A 25,751-nucleotide genomic window follows, 5' to 3' on the forward strand; every position below is an offset into this window, starting at 1 on the left:
TTTTTGACAAATTGAAGTTTATCTTATAAAACAGCTGCATTAAAAACCTCAAGTTTAGATTCACCCTAAAATGTTTTGTCAAATTTGTTTCTTTTATATGAAAATTTCAGCCTGGACTACGTTATAGACAAAAGAACATATTTTTGCATGCAAACTTTTTTTTTGTAAAAAGCTTTCTTGAATGTGAATAATTTTTTTTTTCCAATCATTCTAATTTTTTCCATCATTTCGAGACCAATGTGCAATAGATAGGCGCACAATTTTGTGTCTGATCGATATTGACAAATTGTTAATCGTACATTTTTCATATATGGAAGTTGTATGATAACATTTTTTGCATATACTCCGTGTATGAAATTGTACAATAAGCTTTTTTCGTGTCAAACTGCGTAACCATTATCAAAAAAGCCGTTAAGTTTTAGAAAGAGGAATCAATTTTCCATGCAATCGTGCTCAATTAACTTCTCCGAAGATGGAAATCCTTTGCTGTTCCAGTTTTTTTTGTATCAAATGCAGTTTTTATGATTTGATGAGGACTGCAAAAAATTTGCCTGTTCATTGACGTTCCCTGTTATATTTTATCTCACTAAGAAGTATATCAACGGTTCCGGGTGATGGAAGTCCAAATCATAAGTTAATGTCTTTTACTTGATTTTTAACTGTTTTTCCATTTTGAATCTGTCAATGAAGTTTTTTTCCAGTCTATCTATCCTGTTCATTGTTCTTAATTTAAAGGTTCAGTGACAAATTCGAGCGCAAGTTGGCTTTGACATGATTTGCTTCGCTTTATTTGGAATATGTGATGTCTCATTTAAAATATGTGAATTTCAGATTGCCTTTTATATCAATGATGGACTAAAGGCTCTCACACGATTAATTTGCGAACAAACTACACTTTTAGAAACAAAAAAAATACATTGTTTCTTAGTAGATAAATTTAGCGTGTTGTCTCATTAACTTTTTCCACCTAATTTAAATTTTCGTTTTGCTTGTTTCGTTTCTGAATTTCAAGCCACCAAATGCTTCTATTAACCTTCTACTCTTTCAACAGTTTTTTTTGACATCACAGTTTTGGCTGAGCCACGGACAATTATTTATTTTAATTTTCCAGTCTTTCTTTTTTGTATCATTCATCAACTTTGGATGGTTTTTCTGAAAAATTGATTTGATTTACAAAAAATTAAAGTGCTTCATTCGTTTTTAAAGTGCTAAAACAATGGCCATTAATTGCCTATCTCGTTAACTCGTTAGTTTCGTCAATTTTGCGCTTGAAAGGAGTTAATGAGGCTACACAAAAATCACATTAATTATAATCAGTAGCGTGCCGAGCGGGTGGGGTGCTGGGACGACCGCCCTCCCTCAATTCTGGTTGCCACATTTTTCCAAAGGATCCAGCTTTGGTATAACTTTGCGACATCCTTTTTTGGCTGACCAACCTCAAAATTGTTCTGAAGGCGCCTTTGGCGCCAATATAATCAATTTTGAGGAAAGAGCGCGCGCAGAAAAAACACAATTTTTTTGGTCAAAATTTCCACATAGAGCCTAAAAACATCTTTTTGGCCTGTTGTTTGAAAATTTTGTCTGCGGCGTAGAAAATTTTGGCCATTTAGGGTCCTTTTAGTATTTTTGGAGAGCTCGGAAAAGCAAATTAGTCTGAATCCTCTTCTCCGCCCTTTTTTCTATAGAACTCGATTCCATGTTATATCTAGGCTCTGTTCTCAAGTTCTTCGTTTATGATTAAAAAACTTCGAACTCAGTCTAGGAATTAAATTTTTGAAGAAAAATATTAAAACTATTAAAACATTTTAAATATATGGTTTTTAAAAGATTTTTGAAACTGCCTCCTGCTACCATGCTAACTTGTAGTTTCAGGTCTTAGTCAAAGCTAAAGTTGAAAAAGAACTGTTTCTTACAGAAGCATTTTAAGTTATGTTCTTTTTCTCTTTTTAGATAACTAACACTAGTGGTTTCACTTTCAAGGTCCTGGTCATCTAACATTATGCACCCCATGCTGCTTGTACACATTTTCTGAAACTTGGGCTCCACAAAAAAAAAAGAAAAAATAACTCAATTGTCTCAAGTTTGGGCTCAAATTTAGCCTCCAATAGGTAAGTTTCTTTTGTGACAACAAAAAACCATAAAGCTAAAAGTTGAGCTCACTCGTCTACATCTCAAAGTAAACGGTTGGCAAAAAGCGAATATGTGTCTGCATTAAGCATTGACAAATCAATTTTTTTTGTGAAAAGTATTTCAATATTTCAATCTATGTTTGCCAAAAATTAGTCGAAATTAAGGGGAACCAGGAACGATTGAATAGTGTCGAAAAAATTGAAGTCTACAATCCATGACTTTTTTTGCGAAAAACAAACATGGCAAATGGTTGTCAGAGTTTTTGACAATTTTTCAAACAGTTTTTTGACAAACCATGGAGAAAATAATGCTAGCTCGGTTCCAAGTTTGCTCAATTTAAAAATTGTCAGGTTCCTAGCAAGGTTCCGAGTTTTCCAAAATCTGATTATAAGTAATGATAAATAAATGGTCCTGAAATTTTTAAAGTATGGGCAAAATTTGATACTTTTTGTGAAATATGCTCACAATTTTTTTTTCATGTTTTGATCAACCCAGGAACCTTAGTAAAACAATTGAAAAAATTATCAAAGCAAAATATGGAAAATCTAACTCTACATGCAAAAAGCGGACCAGAAACTAATTAAAAATTTGCCAAATTTTTGCTGACTTGCTTTTTTTGTCAAGTTTTCATTTTAATTTTGCAGAAAAGGCAATTGATGAAAAATATCGAACGTTTCATACATGTCGTCCTGTGGTTTTTCATCCCTCAAAAAACTTTAAAGTAATTTTGTTGCATTGCATTCTTTTCTAATCGATGTGTGGTAATTATCCCGTTGTAATTAATCTCAAGGTAGCTTTATTTATTGTGCATTTATTTAATGGTCATTAAAAGTGGAAAAAAATTACAAAGTTTTTTTTTCGAAGGCTCTTTTTTTTCAAAAAACGGAAATATTTTTTGCCGAAAACTTAATTGTAGTCTTGATATCGTTTTTGTTGAACTTTTTGATGGCTTACATTCCCCAAAGTTTTGAAACGTGATCAAGTTGCGAAAAAAGTTTTGAACCAATGAAATGTTTTCCAGCGAACGCCTGTCGTCCTGGCAGTCCGCGCCCTGCGAGAAATTTTTTCAATAGAGAAAAAGCATGATAACAGAAAGTGGTTTCTACCTTGGCGCAAAATACGACAAATCAGCTCCTTTGTCTCAAAAAAGAGCTCAATAATAGGCTAAAACATCGGATCTATTTTTTCTATGATAGTATGGGACTAATAGTGTCAAACATATGCTTCATTATCAAAGTGTCAAAAAGTTTTGCTCAAAAATTTGACCTAGACATCTGTCCATGTCTGATTTATGCTATGAGCGAATAAAATTTTCTTGGTCATTTTTTTTTAAATTTAGCAGAAAAGGCAATTGATGAAAAATATTTAAAGTTTCAGACAGAGCCGGCGTCATTTTTTCATGTTTTGGCTGGAAAACTTTATTGTTAAAGATCCTAATGTTTGCAGAGAGCTCAATCGGGGTTTCAAAATGCGACATGGATCAAAAAATGTTTCAAAAAATTGAACGCACGCGAAAGCAAGTTTTTAATTATTTTTTATTAACTTTCAGAACAAAATACCAAAGAAACTAACTCTACGTACTAAAGACAAATTCATACTGAAACTAGGTAAAAAATTTTTGACCTAGATCCCCATGTAATTGTTTTTTGCTATGGTCAAATTGCTTTGGTAAAGTTTTCAGTTTAATTTAGCAAAAAAAAACAATTGATAAAAGATATCAAAATTTTCAAACAGAGGCAGAGTAATGTTTTTTTTGGCTCGATCAAGCTTATTGTTTTCACAATTGATTATCTTCGATAATCAACAAGTGATCAAAAACAAAATTTAAGAGCTTGCTTTTGAGCTTGCATAAGTTTTGATCTACGCAGGATTTTAAGAACCTAATTGAGTTCGCTGTAAACATTAGGATCTTTATCATAAAGTTGTTTTTGGAAACATCCCTGCAAAAACTGAAAAATTATTTCAGAAAGATTCAGATAAAATTATTATTAAATTTCTTGTCAGACATCCCTTTTCAAAATTACGCGCTGAAATTTCGGTGTTTTTAGAGAAAAATTTCCAGTAATTATTTTAGTTTTTACTCTTGAATGTTACAAAAAAGCTTGTATCACGGTTTTGGGTAGTTTTGTTTTTGATGAATATTTGATATTATCCTTGAAGATGGCCAAAAACGTAACAAGAGCTAAAACCAGACCTGATTTCGGGTAAAAAAGCTGGAATTACTTTCTGGTGTTCATTCAATAACACTGGTTCGCACTGATAAGGTAAAAATGATTCGCACTGTTAGTTACACTTTTGTTTAATCATTTTTATACATCAATCGCAGTGAAATTTAATTTCTTGACTTAAGCTTTCGGCAAAAAATTACGCTTTATACAAGTTTTCTCTTTTCTGCTTTTTTTGTCAAGTTTTCATTTTAATTTTGCAGAAAAGGCAATTGATGAAAAATATCGAACGTTTCATACATGTCGTCCTGTGGTTTTTCATCCCTCAAAAAACTTTAAAGTAATTTTGTTGCATTGCATTCTTTTCTAATCGATGTGTGGTAATTATCCCGTTGTAATTAATCTCAAGGTAGCTTTATTTATTGTGCATTTATTTAATGGTAATTAAAAGTGAAAAAAAAATTACAAAGTTTTTTTTTCGAAGGCTCTTTTTTTTCAAAAAACGGAAATATTTTTTGCCGAAAACTTAATTGTAGTCTTGATATCGTTTTTGTGGAACTTTTTGATGGCTTACATTCCCCAAAGTTTTGAAACGTGATCAAGTTGCGAAAAAAGTTTTGAACCAATGAAATGTTTTCCAGCGAACACCTGTCGTCCTGGCAGTCCGCGCCCTGCGAGAAATTTTTTCAATAGAGAAAAAGCATGATAACAGAAAGCGGTTTCTACCTTGGCGCAAAATACGACAAATCAGCTCCTTTGTCTCAAAAAAGAGCTCAATAATAGGCTAAAACATCGGATCTATTTTTTCTATGATAGTATGGGACTAATAGTGTCAAACATATGCTTCATTATCAAAGTGTCAAAAAGTTTTGCTCAAAAATTTGACCTAGACATCTGTCCATGTCTGATTTATGCTATGAGCGAATAAAATTTTCTTGGTCATTTTTTTTTAAATTTAGCAGAAAAGGCAATTGATGAAAAATATTTAAAGTTTCAGACAGAGCCGGCGTCATGTTTTCATGTTTTGGCTGGAAAACTTTATTGTTAAAGATCCTAATGTTTGCAGAGAGCTCAATCGGGGTTTCAAAATGCGACATGGATCAAAAAATGTTTCAAAAAATTGAACGCACGCGAAAGCAAGTTTTTAATTATTTTTTATTAACTTTCAGAACAAAATACCAAAGAAACTAACTCTACGTACTAAAGACAAATTCATACTGAAACTTGGTAAAAAAATTTTGACCTAGATCCCCATGTAATTGTTTTATGCTATGGTCAAATTGCTTTGGTAAAGTTTTCAGTTTAATTTAGCAAAAAAAAACAATTGATAAAAGATATCAAAATTTTCAAACAGAGGCAGAGTAATGTTTTTTTTTTGGCTCGATCAAGCTTATTGTTTTCACAATTGATTATCTTCGATAATCAACGAGTGATCAAAAACAAAATTTAAGAGCTTGCTTTTGAGCTTGCATAAGTTTTGATCTACGCAGGATTTTAAGAACCTAATTGAGTTCGCTGTAAACATTAGGATCTTTATCATAAAGTTGTTTTTGGAAACATCCCTGCAAAAACTGAAAAATTATTTCAGAAAGATTCAGATAAAATTATTATTAAATTTCTTGTCAGACATCCTTTTTCAAAATTACGCGCTGAAATTTCGGTGTTTTTAGAGAAAAATTTCCAGTAATTATTTTAGTTTTTACTCTTGAATGTTACAAAAAAGCTTGTATCACGGTTTTGGGTAGTTTTGTTTTTGATGAATATTTGATATTATCCTTGAAGATGGCCAAAAACGTAACAAGAGCTAAAACCAGACCTGATTTCGGGTAAAAAAGCTGAAATTACTTTCTGGTGTTCATTCAATAACACTGGTTCGCACTGATAAGGTAAAAATGATTCGCACTGTTAGTTACACTTTTGTTTAATCATTTTTATACATCAATCGCAGTGAAATTTAATTTCTTGACTTAAGCTTTCGGCAAAAAATTACGCTTTATACAAAATATACAAAACTTTCAGCAAAACGTTACGCTTGTTACTTACGTTTCATACTATTTCGCCGGTCTTCCCAATGTTTTTTGCATTTTTTTCTCGATTCGGCTTTTTCATAAAGTGATACCAATAAACGAGACTGTCTAAAAAATTCAGAAAGTTGGGCTTAATTGGTGGTTCCTTTTTTGATAACTTCTCGAGTCGGGGTTTGCGGCTTATTTATCGACTTTGATGGCCGTGCCGATGTTAATTCAGCGGCCAAAAATCCATAGACTGGACAAAATTATAAGTTGCGGCGGACAAAGTCTAAAAATACCGTATCTTGGTCGCAATGATCACAAAGTCTGAAAATGGCGTAACTCGGGCGCGATGGTCGAAAAAGAAGTCGCGGACAAAGTCTGGAAATATCCAATCTCGGTCGCGATGTTCAAAAAATTATTCACTGCTGCATGGCAAACAATAAGTTGCGACATAGTTGAAAAATTAGTCGCCTTAGGATTTTTCGGTGTGGAACTAGCGTGGTCGCAAAATTAATCGCGGCGTGGTCAAATAATTAGTGCTCATGGTCAAAAAATTAGTCGCGGCATGGTCCAAAAATTAGTCGGGCATAGTAAAAAATTTGGTCGGGGCATGGTCAAAAAATTAGTCGTAGCATGGTAAAAATTAAGTCGCGACGTGGTTCAAAACACGTTTTTGGTGTAGGGCGAAATTGTTCTTGGCCGAAAAATTATTTCTACAAAAATAGTCCAACATTTTTCCTGGAGCAAACAATTAACTTTTTTTTTGCACGGCAAATAGTGGAATTGTGCGAATCGCTCAAGCTTTTTTCGGTCAACTGTTTTTTCTCAGTCGTTTTTCCCTGATTGCCGTTAAATTTTCTTCGGTTTCACCGTCGCAGTTAAATTTCCTTCTGTCGCGCCGCTCCTGATTAACTTTCCTTTGGTCGCGCGGGTCGCGGTTAAATTTCCTTCGGTCGCACCGGTCGGGGACACATTGTTGTTGTCTGCAAATTCTGGAAATGTCAAATTTTACTCTCGGCGGTCTGAAAATATCCAATTTCGGTCGCAGCAGTCCGGAAATACCAAAGTTTTATCGCGACGGTCTGATCATAAAATCACAACCTAGACCCAAGAGGGAACAAATCGCACCAAGAACTGAGCTCACTCATTCTTTTCTCATAAAAACTTTGACAAAAGCTTTTCTGCGTTAATAAAAACACTGATTAACGGAAAAATAATGCAGGCTAGGTTTTTTTGGTCGCTCAATTTTTGGACTACAAGTTTTGATAAAATTGATTTGCAAAAAAATGATTTCCATATCTTTTTAATAAGCCTCAAGCAAAGTTAATGGAAAACTTGATGCACTTATTAGAACCATTTAAACACCTTTTTTGAAGTCCTACACCACAAACAGTATGTCGCGAGTGGTTCACAAGAGTAGAACGAAAACCCTTGCTATTCCTTGCCAAAAAGTTTTCATCCTAGCTGAAAAGCTAACAATCTACATTACAAGGCCAAACTGTGCAGGGATAGGCCCACAGTTTGAACTGTGTTTTTCTCTGGAATTTAGAGACAACCCTACAAACATGTAAAAAATTTTTCAAAACGATCAAAGAGAATGAAAGATCAAAACAAGAACAAAAAGAGCATCCTTGTTCCCAAATACGCTTATAATTACAAAATTCACAGCTTGGCTTCGTAATGTAAGCTTGAGTTCAATCAGGATTTCAAAAAAAAGCAATTTATTCAAAATTGTTTTCAGGCTTTTTCTCCGATTTGAAAAAATTAGTGTAACCAAGATACTAAAATATGTGAAGTAAATTTTCACAATATATGAAATCAGTGAAACAAAAACTATTTTGCATGAGATTATAGCCATACATGAGTCGCAAATGATTTGTTATCGTTGGTGTTGTTATGGTTATTATTATTCTTTTTGTTGCTGTTTTCAAGAACTGGTATTTCGCTTGATTCGCCTTTTGTCTGCTTATTCTCAAAAATTCCGATACCGTTAAGGAGACAGACTCCAAATTTCAACGTCAGTTCGGCGCAACTCGTGTGAGCGTAGTCCAATAACAGTTCGCTACAGCTATTCTCGTCTCTCAGCTTCTCGTGTAAGGTAGCACAACATTTCTCAAACTGAGCCGAGTGTTTCATCTGCAAGTATTTACCGTAGCAAGCACAGTAGTTTTTCGCGGAAACAAATTAGAAGTTGAATGATCACAAGGCGAATCGCAACACTCGCTCTGAGTTTTAACTTATTGTACCGAGCACAATCGGGAAACAACAACTCGTAGTCGGATTCTTTTTTCGAGCAAATTTGTCAGTTGAGATTTGAGGCTGAGTGATATATAATATTGAAGATTTTATACCTTACTATATTGAAGACCTGAATAATCCCCCGTGCCGTTAATATATCTGAGTAAAATTTTTGCAAGCTATTTTTAGACATAGAAACGACCTTTTGTGTAAGCGTGGAGGCTCTTAGCAACAAAACTTCTTCGAGTTCTCCAAGTTATGTGGCACAAATTTTGAAGCACTTTTTCTTCTTCACTTTTCTTTGCAAAAAATACAAACTTTCAAACCTTTTTACGAGCACTTTCGATAACTTTAAGTAATGACTATTTGTTTAGGTTTTCATCAACAAAGTATTTCTAGTGTGTTTGCTGATTAAGTTTCACAAATGATTTATTGATATATTAGAAGCAAGAAAAATCAAAAAACGGAAATGCGCTGTTTTTCATTTTTCATTTTTGTTGCAATGATATTTTTTAAATCAAACAACTTTTGTTCGAGTTTTATATGAGTTGTCTTTTTTTTGCGATTTGTTTTTTTTTGCGAGTTCTCTTTTTTGCAAGAAGTTGCGCTAATTTCTGTGCTACTTGCGCATTATTGGTTAGTTTCTGTCTCTTGGGTTTTTGTTATAGAGTTTTTATAGAGCTGGTATTTATGGTGTTGTCGGTCATAACCAAGGGTGCTGGCAGAACTTTTATCAACCCCCCCCCCTTCTCTTAATTTACACCATCAGGTCACACGCACCCGCTCCTTCAGTTTGATTCAGACAATGGCTGAGAATCAAGATATCTGGCTGTTTCTCTTAGTTTTCAGAAGATATGATAGCCACAAAAAACTAAAAAAGTTATAGCAGCGGTAGTTTTCAAACTAGCTTTAATTTTTTGTTCTATAAAAATTTGTTTTAAAGATTTTGTTTATCTAACTAGATTTTAAACAATACTATCGGGCTGACCAAAAATCGCTGTCTTTTCTTATAAGAATCTTACAACTTCTTACAAAACTGAGCTCTAAGAATGTTACAAGATAGGGACTTTTAATTATTGAAAAAAGATATAAGATAGTGACTTTTGGTCAACCCGGGAGTGTTGCTTAAAATCTAGTAAGGTAATCAGTCTTTAAAACCATTTTTTTAGTACTTTGTGGCTATCAGATCTTCTGGAAGATTGTAAGACAGGCTTCTGGAAGCAGCCAGATTGTAAGACAGGAATCTTTTCCTTCCGTTTGATTAAAAAAATGGCTGGGCATCGAACAAGAAAAGTTATAAGAACTATGGTAAAAAAATTGAACTAAAATTTAGTCGAAAGCGTTTTTTTTTAAGTTAAGTGTTCTCAAAATAATTATTTATTTTGAAAAATTCACCTTTCAATTTTTAAAAAAAATTGTAACAGAAAATTTTCCTACAAATCTTATAAGAAGTTCTAAGATGGAGGATTTTTTTGTAGGATGGTCAACCCGCGCTAGAACAAAATTGATTTCAGTGAGTTTATTTAATTACCTTTGAAATGATTGGATTATTCGAATTTTGGTTAAAGTTTGCTTAACTTGATATCGTCCAAAACAAAAATATTGAAAGTTTTTTTGAATAAAAACGCGTTCTTCAAACCGACTTTAGATTTCTCTACCCTTAACATACAAATGCGTAAAAATCCAGACCGTCCAAAAGATTTGAATACCCAATTGGATCGAAAAATTTGAAGATTTTTTCTACTTTTGAATGCTCAGTAAGCCTGAGATACAGCCTAAGTACAGCCTATTCAGCAATTGCGTTGCCGATGGAGACTGATGTTAGGGGTGGTGGGGAAGTTTTGGAAGGTTTTGAGAAAAAATACAATCTGAAATAGCCCCATCGCGTGTTCCTGTTGCAGGAATCTTTTTTTGGTCGCATTTAGCTGTAAGAGTTTAAATTGGACTGCACGAGTGCTTCTGTTCAAAAACAAATTTTGTATCTGTTAGCATTCAAGCGCTCTTCTCAGTTTTTTTAAATTAGGTTTTTAAAATTTTTTCTTCTCTTAGGTTTTTTTTTGCTGCATTGAGTTGTTTCTTCTGATGAAGAGTGACCATCATGTCTTGTGAGTGAAGGCATGTGGCTTCCGAATGAGCCTAACAATGACTTGTCCCAAGGCGAATGGTGTGTAAGTCGAAAAGAATGGGAGGGCGAAACTGGACTGAATGACGAACCATGTGACAGCTTCAACCAAAACCAAGTCGTCTGCGAGTATTCAATCTAGAATCAGAGAAGAACTGGGCTGGAATAGAGTAAAATAAACCGAATTCTAAGATGAAACATTGGTTGACATTTTCGCAGTAAACAAGAGTTGTCGTAAAGTTGTCACATTGTCGTATAATTATTTCATCTTCTAGTTCTTATCGATATTTATTTACCTATAGCCTATACACTTTTTTTGATTAGAATGTCTGTAGGTTCATACCCCTACTCAATAGTAGATTTAGGGGCGGAGGGTGTTCTGTGCGGAAGCTTTTATTTTTTTTCATTTATTCGACCCCCGGACAACCCAAAGGTTCCCCAACATTTTAAGACATTCATTTTTGGCTCACCGATTCCCTGATTTTTTTAAAAATAAAAAGTGCTATAGCAATTGGCCGTTTGATGAAAATTCGCATACGGCGCAGAAAGTATGTTAAATTAAGGTCGTTATTGTGATTTTGTAGAAATGGAAAATCAATTTGGTCGACCTACAAAAAAGAAGACTTCATATGCCACAGTTTTATATGCAAATTGGAATACTAAAAAGTACAAATGAAAAAAATTGCACTTCAAGAATTGTCTGAACCCACGAAAATTGGCCCTGGAGCCGTTTGGTGAAATTATCCCGGAGCGCAGGCAAATCAAGTTGACCAAATTGCTATCTAGTATATTCCATGTTTAAATCAGCGAAACTTTCGAAAGAATTCGCTGATTTACATTCAACTAAAAAAGTAAGCTCGCAATTATGTTATTCTCTCAATATCAGAGTTGACAAAACTGGAACAACCCCCTTTTTTATGACATAAAACTATCCACTAGAAAAGAAACAAAATTGTATGTAATTTATGATAATTCCTACATTTCGTATGAATTTCTGAGCACGGCTAGTTTTTTTATAAGCAATCAGAATTAGAAGTAGTCAGTTACAATTGTAAGCGAGCGGAAGTAAAAACAAGACTGCTCGTATGAGGGCAAAACCATTAATGTTCCGACTGCCCTTTCATTAGTCTCAAGTAGTTATTGGTAACTAGCAGTTTAGACAGACACCTGGCAGGTTAGTATAGTGTAGAGCACACCCGGTTGCGCCCATGCAGATCAAGGGATTGATCTCGCGAGAGAGCAACGGATTTTGTGATATTGGCCTGAATAGAAAAACCCATATAATAGAAAAACCTTGATATGTAGCCTGAGCGTCTTTTTGAGACTTTTAATTTACCGGTTGTTTTAAAGCAAAATAGTTTAGAGTACACGTTAATGGCCGAAAGCGATACACTGGGCTTTTAAATCACTGGCATTGCAAAAAAATCAAACAAACTATTTTTTGCTAAATGATGTTTACCTTAATCTTTTTTTAAAAAAATTATTAAATTTAAATCTGAACCACTTCTTGATACAAAAAAACTGCTTTTTTGGCAAATATTTAATACAATAATGACAATTTGGCCAATTTGTGATAATTAAGTTGCAACATTATTCGTGCTATTAAAGAGTAAGCGGAGATATCACCGTCTTAGATATTGTTCCAAATTGAACTGAGCTATGTTAATCGGTCCATTTAAAAACTTCAAAATCTAATATTTATTTTTTCTGCATAGAGTGTAGGGTGATATATTAAAAAAAAATTTACAAAAGTTTTAAAAAATTATTATTTCTCAGAAAAAGAAGCAGTCTTGTTTCTCCTTTTAGCTCAGTGCGGATATGACCTAATCAAACAATCCAGTTTAATTCCTTGATCGTGAACTGTTTTTTGCGCCTACTCATTTTGGATTTTGTCTACAAAAAATGCTTGTCAGCCAATTGTCAAATGAGATAAAGTGCATGATACGCAATTTTGTACTGCAAGATTTGTACAAAATGTCTTTTATTCAAGAACAGAACGGCAAAATAAATTCAAACTACCTAGAAAAATATTCTGCTGGTCATATAGTAACTCAGTAACTCAGTAACTTAACAAATATAGCAAATATCAAAACTTAATTTAATTTGCATTTATGAGGCCGTTAAACCTAATGATTTTCTCCTCTGAGAACTTTTGATTATTTTTGTATTTCAGGGCCAAAAACAAAAACGTTAAAAAATATAAAAAAACGCAAAAATAAATGACTTTAACTTTTAGAAAAACTCCTGTCACCTAATTATGTTATATCCTAATGAGTCACCTAATGAGTTATATCTTAAGCATTTTTCCATAATTGAAAAATGAAAGCTAGTTTTTGGATAATGCATGCCAGTTTTGGTCAACCCCGGCATATAACATTCCCAATCCCAATATTGCATAGCCAAAACTCGGCTTAATAAAAATATAAAACAAAGTTCTGCGTATACTAGAATATAAGAGTAAATTTTACAATAACTACCGATGCAAAATTTAAAAGAAATATAATTTATCAATCAGCTGTAATACATATTGTACAAATGTGCCATTCGAGGCTTGTTCAGTGGTAAGTGTACTGTAACTGAGATCCTATTGTCAAAATATCATTACGAGGCCAAACTGTGCATTCTGTACATTGTAAATTGATTACGCAACAGGCCAAAATCAGATTTGTCGTGGAATCCGCAACATTGCTGCTTATATTTGATCTTCGTAGCTGTTTTGCATTCCACAAACAAATACCAATAACATTGAACCGCTCAAAATCCCTCCAAAAATAGGTAAAATTGAGGAATCCGCAACCGTATTTGCGGAATCCAGAAAATTTTGTGGAATCTACGAATAAATAATTTGACATCTGTATAGTTAAATTGAGCTGTTGTGGAATCCGTAACTGTAAGCGGAATCCGCATTATGTAAGTGGAATCCGCAAATTGTAAGTGGAATTCGCGTTTTGTTTGCGGATCCCACTTACATTTGCGGATTCCACTTACATTTTGAGGATTCCGCTTACAGCTGCGGAATCCAGAACAACAGGCTATATTGCTTGTTGCGGAATCCGCAGCAAAACAAATGTAACGACAAGACTAACGTTACAGGTATTTGTAGGCGAAATTCACGAAACTTTTGTTAGCGGAATCCACATACATTTTGGAACATGCTTATAGAATTGTCTCTAGAATCCAGCAACCTACCGACGCAAAATTGTGCACCTATCTAGGCTCAATTCGGCCTCGTAATAGTAGTTTGATTGTTGAGCCGTTGTAGAAAAATGCATTGAGAAAAAAATGAATAGTAGATAGACCAATTGAGAGTAACAATAATTATCAGTTTTTATTTTTTTGAAAAAATGCTTCGCATCTACTAAAAATTTTTCAAAACCTGACTATTCTGGACATTTGGAAGTAGTCGAACTGTGGCAGCTTTGAAATTTTTTTATTGAAACCCAAGGGCGACCTCTGTACAAATAATGGGTTACAATTCATACAATTCATACAATTCCTTATTATAAAAAGTCCATTCACGAACAACTTATGAAAATGATTTTTTCCATACAAACAAAACAAAAAAATTCATCAAGTAGTTTCAGCTAGTTTTCAGTGGAAAATGAACACTTTTTTGGTTAAAAAAAAAGGAAAAATGCTTGCCACGAATTTTTTGTTTATGAAAACTGTTTGATAAATAATTTTCTCATAAATAACTTAAAAATGAGGGAAAAGTTTTTGTAAGTTAATGTTTTAGCCTTTGAAACAAAATAATTAACAAACAGAATTTTCTCAAATGTTTTTTTTGTATGCAAAATGTTCAAAAGTGTGCTTCTAACATATTAACCTATCTCTACCCGAGAAGCGCGTCATGGTTTCCACTTGGTTTCCACTTGAGGTCGTTTAACCCTATTGATTTTCAATTTGAAAAATTGTTTGGTTTTTGTAATTCTCATTCATTTTTTTTATGGAATAGTATCAAACTGTACGATAAGCATTTTAACATAAATTATAATTGTATTAGCAGCATTTTGTATCAGCCATAACTTTTTTGTCAGTTTTTCCTTTGGGATGCTTGCGCATGAGAACAATATATAATTTCATGCAAAATTCTGCTTCATCTGATGCACTAGCGCAAATTATTTTGTGTTTCGAAGCGATTGTGCATGAAAAATACCACAAAAAATTATGACTTTTTTCAGCAAAGTGTTTTCCAGTTTTTTGCCTTCCATTATAAAAAGCCTGTGAAGTTGCATGAAACTAAGATTGAAAGCTTGTGTCATCCCGGAGCATCTAATCAGTGGTGATTTTGATCTGATTTTTTTGCTTGGTGGCATTGCATCAGCTTTTTTGTGAAAAAAAAAATAGAATTCGTTTGTAATGTCATAAGTAATGTCATAAGTTTCGAACCTCAATTCTTGCAACACCGATGAAAAAAGCATCGAGTCATCGATAACTGAAACTACAGCGTGCACATATTTTTGTTCTATTTTTATAAAAAATGATACAGAATTATGTGCAAATAATTGCGTCATGGTTTGTCGTTTGTTTGATATTTACAAAAAAAGTCAGTCTTATGACGTTTCTACGTTAGTTTTGTAGCTTATTTAATTTAATTAACCAATAGATCCAGTTGTTTTTTTATTTTGTAGAAAAACAGTCATTTCAAATGGTGGTTTTGAAGTGATTCAAGTTTTTGTGACATTACATCAGCTTTTCTGTAAAACAGAAAATAGACGTTTTGGCTTTGTCATAAGGCTCGAGCTTCTATTTTTTGCAACTTCGCCGAAAAAAGTATCGAGTCATCATAAAACTACTAATACTTCTGAAGTCATTTGTTTGATATTTATTGAAAAAACTCTGTCTTATGATATTCTACTTCATTTATATGGCTTATTCAAGTTGATTAATCAATAGATTCAATTATTTTGGTGACTTTATGAAAAACAGTTGATCTGCATTTGATTCGGTTAAAAAAGTTTTGAGTTGGAAAAAAGCACAAAAAAAATATTTCGAATTGAAGACGAAGAAAAAAAAGAACTTTTAAAATTAAACAAAATAGAAAAAAAAATTGAGAAAAAATGTTTCATATCCTCAATCTATTTGTTGTTTCAATTGGTTTGTTCCCGTATGTTAACCATCCTGAACAAACACAACTTAATCACTTTTTTGCCCCGGAAATTCAAGAAGAGATTACTTCCAAAATCTTCACTGATGTTCTGAGAGTTAACTCTCACGTGTGTGTCATTGGGAGCAAAAACATTGACTTCATGATGTGTCAAAAAGAGGATGTTCACTCATCGGGAAAATTTGGTCACATGGTTGGAGGCATGCTGGACGTTTGCAGCGCCGCCAAGAATATTCTGAGATACCCTAAATTAGGAAACGCAACCGAAGTACTGCTGAGAGAAATCATTCGAGAACTTCATGAAGTTGGCCCGTATCTTCGACCTGAGAATAGCTTTCAAAGTTCATGTGATCTTTCAGAGGAAGCAAAAATTCAGGACTACATAACTTATGAAGAATTCTGCTTTTGGATAATAAAATTTTGCAGCAAAATGGAAGGTTTGCATCTTTACCAAATTTTTTCTTTAGAATCCGATTAGAAAATTGTCGATTTAACAAAAAGGTGTGATTCTTTAGAGTGCATGCTAGATGTCGTCGCAATGAGTGACAGCCAGAAAGCTAAAAGGTACAAGTATGATAGTTGGGTCACTAAAATATCAGAGCAAGTTATCTTTCATTTGATTTTGGCAGGAACCCAACTATCATACTTGTAGCAGACAAAGAAATCGAAAAGATCGCCAATGGGCTTGACAGGGACCCACCCAATTATCATTCTTGTACCGGACAAAAAAATCGACATTTCGTCAGTGATTTTGCCAGGAACCGAGCTATCTTGCTTGTATCAGACGAAGAAAAAAGCAACAAAAAGAAGTTGCCATGAAAATCATAAAAAGTTATTTAGCCGTAGAAGTGATTTTTAGAGGTTGAAAGTTTATTTGACCTAGAAAGAGATTTTAGATAGTTTTTTATAACTTGAAAAATATTTTTTTTTGTAGACGCTACAAACAGTCACGGGTTCACCAAAAATGCTAATCGTACAAATTTCATATATGGAAAAATGCTAATCATACACTTTTCATGCAATTCCATAAGTACAGAAAATGCTTTAAAGGTCTATGATTAGTGATTTTTCATATATGGAAATTGTATGACTAGCATTTTTTCATGCACCAAAAATAATGATAATTTACATTTAAATTTTTCAAATTTTTTTGGTTATGTTCGTAACCGAACAGGAGTGACAAAAACCTCGGTTACTCAAACGTAGAAAACCAAAGGTTTGACCGTCTCGCATTATAAACACATTGGAAACGGCCTGTACTATCTTAAATCTGTCTTTCACAAATAATGTAACGAAATTATCAAACTTTTAAATTTTGGCAAAATTTTTCAACGATGAGTATTTTTAAAATTTGAATTTTTAGTTTAGTAAACATTGATCAAGGCATACATAAACTTGCTATACAAAAGAAAAAGAAATTTTTGGAGCTTGTGAAAAAAAGTATTAGGCGAAAAAAAAATCCAAAATTAGTATATCCAGGATTACGTTATGCACATAAAAATTAAATTTTGCATGCAAAAAAAACTTTGTTTTTTAAAAAATGTTTGTTTGAGTGCAAAATTCGATTTGCCGCTGAAAAAAAAACTTAAAAAATTTTTGGGCAATTTCAAAATTACTTCGCTATCAAAAAAATACTAGTCATAATATTTCCGTATAACGAAGTTATATGATTGGCATTTTTTTTGACAATAAGTTTTTATTTTTTTTACTTGGTACGATACACCAAATTTTATGCCAAAACAAGAAAAAAGTTCTGTGAAAACTCAATGACACCGTTTTATAAAAATGCATGAAGTTTGTATGATTAGTATTTTTTCATAGACTTAGTCAATGGAATTGTATGCATAGCATTTTGGACAATGGAGGTCAACGCGGGTATCGGGTGGGGTTACTTTCGATTTTTTACCCCTAATTTACAATACCCACATGATTGCCCATATGACTTAATCTTAGAAAAGTTAAATTTCCAAAAGAGCCTGCGGCATCAATATACTCATAAATTGAGAAAAATTATACATAGTATTACAGTGAGAAGTCGAATTTTTTAACTAAAATTAGCTTTCAATTTAAAGCTGTTTTTCCAAAAACAGCTTTAAATTGGAAGAATTCTAAGAATCATTTTGGTTGATCTAAAAAAAATTTCTCAGAAAGTTGCCCCGTTGATGAAATCTATGATCTGCGCTGACTCGTTTTGATCCCACAACACATCTAGTTAGGTTATTGAGTTATAGCTTTATAGAAGTCAATAATTTTTAATTTTAGTTAGTTATGTAGATCATTAGTTAGAGAGTGTAAAATACTGAAATTTATATTGATGTTAATGTTTAATTAAAATCTTCCGCCTGTAATTTTTCAACAATTCCAAGATAAAGTTGTCAGTTTTTCAAAAACTACAACGCGAGAACCCAAAACTTGTGACCAAAGTTGTTGGATTGAACTCGGTATTGTTCTCTTTAAAGGAATTAGAATCATGCCGAAAGACTGAATAATCTTCAACCAATTAGTTCAGCTTTATTGGCTTGTACTTTTACTAAAAAGATACAAAAAAAGGAAGGAAAATGTATATTCATAAACTTTCTTTTGTATGATTATTGTTTGGCATAAGTATTGCAATGGGGTCCACAATTTTTTTGCCGCAAAATTTTTTTTTCATAAGTCCCATCTCTTAAAAAATAGAATTCTCAACAGACCTAAATTGCATTTTAAAACTCCCGCTCGATTAGAAGCTGTTTTTTTTAACCTTGATTGATGTTTCACTCAAAAACTTTGAATTGAATAAAAAATACGGCTTATGCTTTTTTTCGTTTTTTATCTTACTGGCTTGGTATGGATTGGTTTATTGAGGCAGCAAAATTTTTCAAAAACGTTTTAAAATTTTCTAATGCAAAATTTTTCTGATAGTAGAAAATAATATTGCTTCAAGTTTTGTACTCAAAATTTCAAAAGTAGCTGAACCGACCTTAATCAAATCGTGAAAATAAAAATCACGTCTAAAGTATCAGCTATGAGAAAGTCAATTTATTATTTTTAGAGAAAATATTACATGGAAGACAGTTTTCAAGGGAGCAAAACAAGCAGCTTCCGTTCCACCCACGGATAAAACTAGGATGATTTTCACTCAAAAAAGTCAAAAACTCAACCCACGGAAATTTTTTTCAGCTGTGTTATTCACAGATGCTTTTGCCTATAAGTCAACTCGGATAGCTTTCTAACAATCAAGTTTCCGCCTTTTTTTGATCCATACTAAATTTTCGCATGTGGAAATATACTAATGATACAAGTTTCATGTAGTTTTTTAAATTCAAAAAAATGCATGTTATGTCTATGATTACTACATTTTCATTTATCGGACTTTTACTCAAAATTTTCGAGCGATTTCGAAAAAAAAATTGAAAGAAAAAACGGAAAAAAGATGCACTTTTTGTGGAATCTTCTTAGGTACAAAATAAAATTTGGATGCAAAAATGTTGGCCAAAACAAAAGTCAAAACTTAGTGAAATATTCAAAACTTAGTGAAACTAAGCATTTTATGTGTTTATTTTCTTAGTACCAAAATTTCTGAGAGGAGGTCTGAGAAACTTACAAAACATTTGATTGTTTCGAAAATTTTTAAGATAGGTTTTTATGTTCATATTGAGTGAAGATGAGTCATCCGCAGCTTACAACATTAATCATCAAGATGAACTTTGCGGCTAAGTGGCGGCTCTAGATCGGGGACTTAGTTGTTTTGGTTTTTTACCAAAAAATTGAGTTTTCTTAAATGCACTCGAAAAAAATCTCTGAACGAGAGCCACCACCTTATCACTAATGTTGTCACTACCATCAACGAAAAGTTTATCAGCACAAATGACTACTAAAAAAAGAACAATTATTTTTAAAAAAGAACGGAAATGTTGATAAAAACAACCTAATATTTATTATTTGCTTTTAGTAATTACCTTTGTTTAGATTCATGTCCTAAAATTTATGCTCTCATTTGTCAAAAATTCGTGGTGTCTTTCTGTTGTGACAAAGTAAGAGTTGTCAATCAAAACTTGAAGATGCCGCCTATCACAAGCAAAGTTCCAAAAAATGAAAGCTTTTTGGTTGCAACCACCAGGCGGGCTGAGTGTATGTATGCGTAGCTATTACTCAATGGAGGCTATGCGTCGTGTGTCTAAAAGAATCTTGCAAGAATCTTGCAAGATTCTTTTAGACACACGACGCATAACCTCCATTGAGTAAATAGCTACTCTCGCAAGATAAGCTACCTTGATTGACTTGGCCTGTATCTTCGACCTGAGGATAACTTACAAAGTTCATGTAATTTTTCCGAGAAAGCGAAAATGCAGGACTGCATAACGTTCGAAGAGTTCTGCTTTTAGATAAAAAAATGCTGCAGCAAAAAGTGAGGTTTGCAAATTTTTCGGGTTCTTTCTTTTGATTTTCTCTGAAACTTTGCCTAATTATCAGAAAAATTTATTTTCAGAGTAGATACGAGATATCGTTTAAATGAAAGTCAGCAATTATGAATGGTACAAGTTTGATAATTGGGTCACAAAAATAACAATGAGTCCAAAAAGAAATATATGGTGTCTATAGTTGCTCAGGATTTGTTACTGCAGTTGTTTATTTGTGAATTGTAGGTTTTCATAAATATTGAGGGACTTATCCTAAAGGTTAAATGTAATTAAAGGTTGATGTTGCCAGTGAACCAACTATCACACTTGCACCGAACAAAAAAAGTCGACAGGATTGTCAATGAGCTTGCCCGGTAGCAGACAAAGAAATGACAAGGGATCGAACTATAATTTTGCCAGGTACAGAACTATCATACTTGTATCAGAAAAAAATAGACAATAAATAAATATCGCCGCGAAAACTATTAAACACTTGTTTGGCCTTGAGATTGGTTTTAGAAGTTGGAAATTTTATTTGGCCTAAAAAGTGAGTGTGGTATTTACACTTTCAAAAAAACTGTTTCGAAAAGATACACTCAGTATTGTGGGGGATAGTTTTGATACATTACTACTTTTTAATAATACCGATCTTATTGGCTGGCGAACCTTAAAAAGTTTCATTGCCAAAACAACTTTCGGCACATATACGCACACATAAAAAATTTGATAAAAAAATATACGTAAATTTCAACAAAGAAAATGAATTTTTTGACAAACTTTTCCGCAAACTGATCAATAATGCCAATTTAAAAGGGAAACTGATTTTTTCCAAAAATTGGTCTGAAATATGCTGGCAAGGTTGAAAAAATCTCACTCTTAGAAAATCTATGATCTGCCGGTTCTCGCTTTGATCACGCAACACATCCAGTTAGATTATCAAATTATAGCTGCTGTGATTGTGTTTTTTTTTAAACTTCGACCTCCTCCAACTAATTAGATACTTGTCAGTTGTGTTCTAACCGGAGTTTTTAATGTTCTTTTTAGACAAAAGTCAGTTTTATTTCAACCTTTTACATTTTTTTCTTTTAAACTAGCTTAGTTAGTTTTAATATACCGGTGGTTTTTGAAAATTTCTTATTATGGCGCAGTCCATTGATTCAAATCTGCGGGTAGTTCCAGCCTTTTGGCGAAACCATATTGTAGAACCATCCACCCAAGGGACAAATTTGGGGAATGCTCTCCGATTTAGCTATAACGTGTGAAACAGGCATTAACGTGGAACAAGAATGGATAAAAGACGTATTCACATTCAATTTGAGAAATTGTGACCTCCAACGCATACTCTTGTCGAAAACGCTAAGCCCAGTGGATGCACTCAACCAGGCAATTATTGACGTGACGAGGGCTAACAACAACAGCAGCGGCAAGATGTACAAAAATTTTAAATCTGTAAAAAATCTGAATAAAGTAAAATTAAACCCTTTTATGACATTTGGAAATGCTTTTACCAAAGGACACCTGAACGTTGTTCAGCAAAAGAAAAAATGTGTAATATTTCAAAATACAAAGGAATTTTTCGAATACTTTGTAAATCAAAAGGGAGAAAGCAAGTTTTAAGTGTGTAGACGAAAATGTATATAATCAGAATTGTCCAAATTTTCCATTGGATCCATATTCGAACCAGGAACAAAAATTTTGTGGAGTAACAAACGCATGGACAGAAGAAGGAATAAGCGATAATTATGATTACTCGGCGCTGAACATACAAACGATCTATGATGACAACGGCTTAGAAACGAAGAAATTTGAGAATATCGGATTAGGTGATGACGCAATTGTAAATATGAACTTTCCTGAAAATTTGGCTAGTCCAGTAATTTTTGGAAACATGTCGTGTTTCATGAGCTAAAACTGAGAGACCCACAGTTGAAGATTCTCCCCGTGCGTAAAAAAATTCGGCCATTATACTGCGGCTCTACTAATGATACAATGATTATAATCAGAAAATTCTAGTCATGAAACAGTCCAATTGATGGGTTTCAGAAAAAACTCCATTTTCGATTACTACCGGACACGAGAGAAACATCCTGGGAAAGACAACTTACTCCGAATCGGAATATAAATCGCGCAGAAGCAATTGCTACCTCAAGTTAACAGCGTATTTCTTCCGGGTTCCCGTAAATCTAATATTCATTTGAATACATTTTTGAACATGCACAATCATTTCAAAGAATATTTTATCAGAGTAGGAAAAAACCCCATTTCATACGCTTTTTAAACCAATACAAACCAAGGACACAGGTTAGAAGAGTTCCTATGCGCTTACTTGATTGCATGAAGTCTGACTTAAAAAAAATGGAGAAAGAGGAGCACATCGCAAAATTAGATAAATGTGACAAAGATTGATTTATAAGCTCTATCGTCATTAGAAGAAAAAAAGATGGCACAATAAAATTAGCCCAGGACAGTAAATTTTTTTTAAACGAAAACAAATATCGAAAGCCGACTATACACGAACTTATCGACAACATCGCTCTTCAACTCCCAAATAAAGAATCAGGTGAATTGTGGTTCAGTAGCTTAGATTTAGAAACGCCTACAGCCAGCTAAAACTACGCGACGATACTTGTAAACAATGTAATTTCAGCATAGTAGGAGGTGAAACCACCGGAGCCTATAGTTTTTAATGGGATTCTATGGGTTGGAAAACATTTCAAACAACTTCCAACGGGTGATGAATTCGCTGTTAAAAGACTTCTGTTTACCATTTGCTACATTGATGATACAGTAAAAGCCGCGAAAGGTTCACTGGAAGAACATAAAGTCATCCTATGGAAAGTTCTGAAAATCTTACAGAGCAAAAGCATAGCAGTAAAAATTGAGAAAAGTGCTCTTTCATTGATTGGTTAGGGCTTAAGATCTTAAACACGGGAGTAAAACCATTGGTGGGGATATTTGACTCAAAAAAATCTCCCAAACCCGGATAATATTTCAGAACTCAGATCATTCTTTGGTTCAATAAACCAGTAAATAAAATTCATCTCTAGTATGCCAAACTTCGATTTTGCAATTGAAATTACTCTCGTTCAGAATTTTGTACGCGCAGTTGCGTTCCTTTATACTTTTCCAATTTTAATTTCAAACAAACTTTCTTATCCGACAAACCATGTTTCTGTTTTTAAACCATCATTTTAATCTTTTTTATCAAATTAAAATCAAGAGAGACAGATACGTTTTTTTTAGCTTGTCAAACCTGTACTTAATTGAACATTATCAATACTTTCAGAAAATCAAGGAATCTCAAGAAAAATTTAAGAGACTAATGACAAAGCATAATGGTGGGTAAAACTACCATCATCCCTATTACGGACCATTGCTTGAATAGACTAATACTGATGATGACACTCGAAGAAAAAACTCTTAGAGAAATATGGAAGGCATTGGAAGAAGGAAAACCACTAGGATAAATTCAGTGCCTACTTGAAGACTTTTCAACGGGACATTCATCTGAAAGAAGGACTACTATTCAAAGACAACAATTTGATTGTCCCAGAAACCCTCAGATCCCCCTTCAATACCCTATTGCTCGAAACAATCCCCGGACAGTTTGGTACGAAAGCACTGGCGGAGAACATTTCTTGTCTACATTTAAACCGAGAAATTTACCACCAACGAAAAAAATGTGCACCATGTATAAAAGCTGGTGAGAGTCTTAAAGTCCTTTTGTGATAGGCTAATACCCGGAAGTTACCTAACGAACAAATAAACCTACATTTCGCAGGTTCATTGGATAAAAATTGGGGCACGTCAAAACATTTACTTTCATGCATAGATAGATTTGATAAAACTTCCTTCTGCGAAATTGATAAAAAGTACTTCAGCGTCTTCATTAATTCCTTTTTCGATGTATTACTGCAACTCACATGGATTTACAAAATCAGTCAGAGTAACCATGGGTCGTGTTTTTTTTCCAATGATTTTCAAAACAACCTTAGTTCAACGAAATAATCATCCATTTTATGCACAGCCTTCTTAAAACATTTTAATACGTTGCCCAACACCATCTGGAAATCTTTAGTTTCACACGCAATTGATTTCGATAGAACGAACTTGATCATGTCGAAAAAGAGACCTCAAGACTAAGGGCAAGTGATGACACCGAGCACGCTATTTGAGGAGACCTGACAATAAAGGATACGAGAGCGACTGACAGACAAATCATTGCAGGTCGAACCGAGAGCTCAGTTTTCGAACCCCTTCACTCAAAGATTTAAATGGTATAGGAAGACTGTGAATAAAAGCGAATATCAACCGTATTTTAAGCCCCTGGGTGGAAAACCCATTTCAGACACGAAACATGTATAACTCTCGATAATGGTCACGTTTTAAGACAATCGAACTTTGCATTCCAAGAAACTCAACCATTTGCTCCAATTGAATTTACGTTCCGTACCAAATACTTAAGCTAACAATATTGAGTTAGCAGGGAAAAGAAAGAGAAACTCGCCATTCAATAGGAAGAACTCAAATGAAGCAGGACCACCACTTTCGAGTAGAACATCGTGCTCATCTCCGTCGAAGAGGCGAAAAACGGTTGCTCCCAACGCCAAATGTTTCTATTATGCTAATTCAGATTTGACATTGCCATTAGATTTGGATTATTGGGACAAAATCTTGGAAGACTAGCTGGGCAGAGACTCTTGGGTTTAATCCAACTCCTAATTGAAAGTTCTTGAGATCATTCAAGATGACATACCTCTACAGAACAACCAATCTCGGACTCCCCATCAACAACCCAGGGCACGAGCGAGAACCCAATTGCAAAAGAGAGTTCCTCCGAAAAAACCAAGTGACCCAATCCAAGCCACTCCATTGTGCAGCACATCACGACCAAGAAAGAACCCCGAACCTCCAAGGTTCTATAGAGACAGGCGTTTTATCAGGCAATTGTTTCCATTGGCAGCGGCCATATACGTTGATGATTTAGATGAGCAACCGTTATTTTCGTTTATTTCAATCAACAGAAGCCAAACCACTATTACTTTTGAGTCGTCCTCAGCAATTTTGACACCATTAGCTGATGTTCAAGCTAGACCAACTTTAGTGGCCGAGACGACACAAAGTTGTCACTGAACCGCATCATTGTTGAACCCGCAACTAGTGGTGTTCGGATCACCGACTCACAAGCTCCCATTGGAGGACAAAGACGACCAAGAGAAAGATATTTCCTAAATCATTGATACTGAAACTAGAGTGGAGGCGAATCATTTTCATCAAAATTTTAATGCAGCCGAATAAAACTTTCAAACTCATATGTAATTTACTTTTACGGTTTTTTTTATTTCTACCAATGATTCAACACTATTCACTTGCAAAATCTTAAGCAATACAGTTTGCTTTACTTAATAGTAGGTACATTAGTCATGTTCTTTAGACCACATTTTTTTAGTTGTTAATTTAGTAAGTGCAACCTTGTCTTATTTGCTTATATCTTACTCTTCCCTAATTAAACAATTATTTTTTCTCCCTTTATAATTGTTGTATATATCTGTAATGAATTGTACGTAGCTTGTAAATTGTAATTCATCTTCATCTCCG

At 33.7% G+C, this 25,751-nt stretch overlaps 1 protein-coding gene and 1 long non-coding RNA gene across 2 annotated transcripts in view; both read left to right on the forward strand.

Moving 5' to 3' along the window:
- LOC134843560 (elongation factor 1-alpha-like) overlaps positions 1 to 25,751 on the forward strand; it is a 469,523-nt gene that overhangs the window by 284,207 nt on the left and 159,565 nt on the right. The window lies entirely within an intron of this gene.
- LOC134844387 (uncharacterized) lies at positions 15,242 to 17,162 on the forward strand. The gene is made up of 3 exons (XR_010162681.1): positions 15,242 to 16,211; positions 16,290 to 16,338; positions 16,404 to 17,162. It is a non-coding gene; the product is annotated as an uncharacterized LOC134844387 (long non-coding RNA).

The sequence above is a fragment of the Symsagittifera roscoffensis genome, chromosome 4, assembly GCF_963678635.1.
Source record: "Symsagittifera roscoffensis chromosome 4, txSymRosc1.1, whole genome shotgun sequence".
Lineage (NCBI taxonomy): Eukaryota > Metazoa > Xenacoelomorpha > Acoela > Convolutidae > Symsagittifera > Symsagittifera roscoffensis.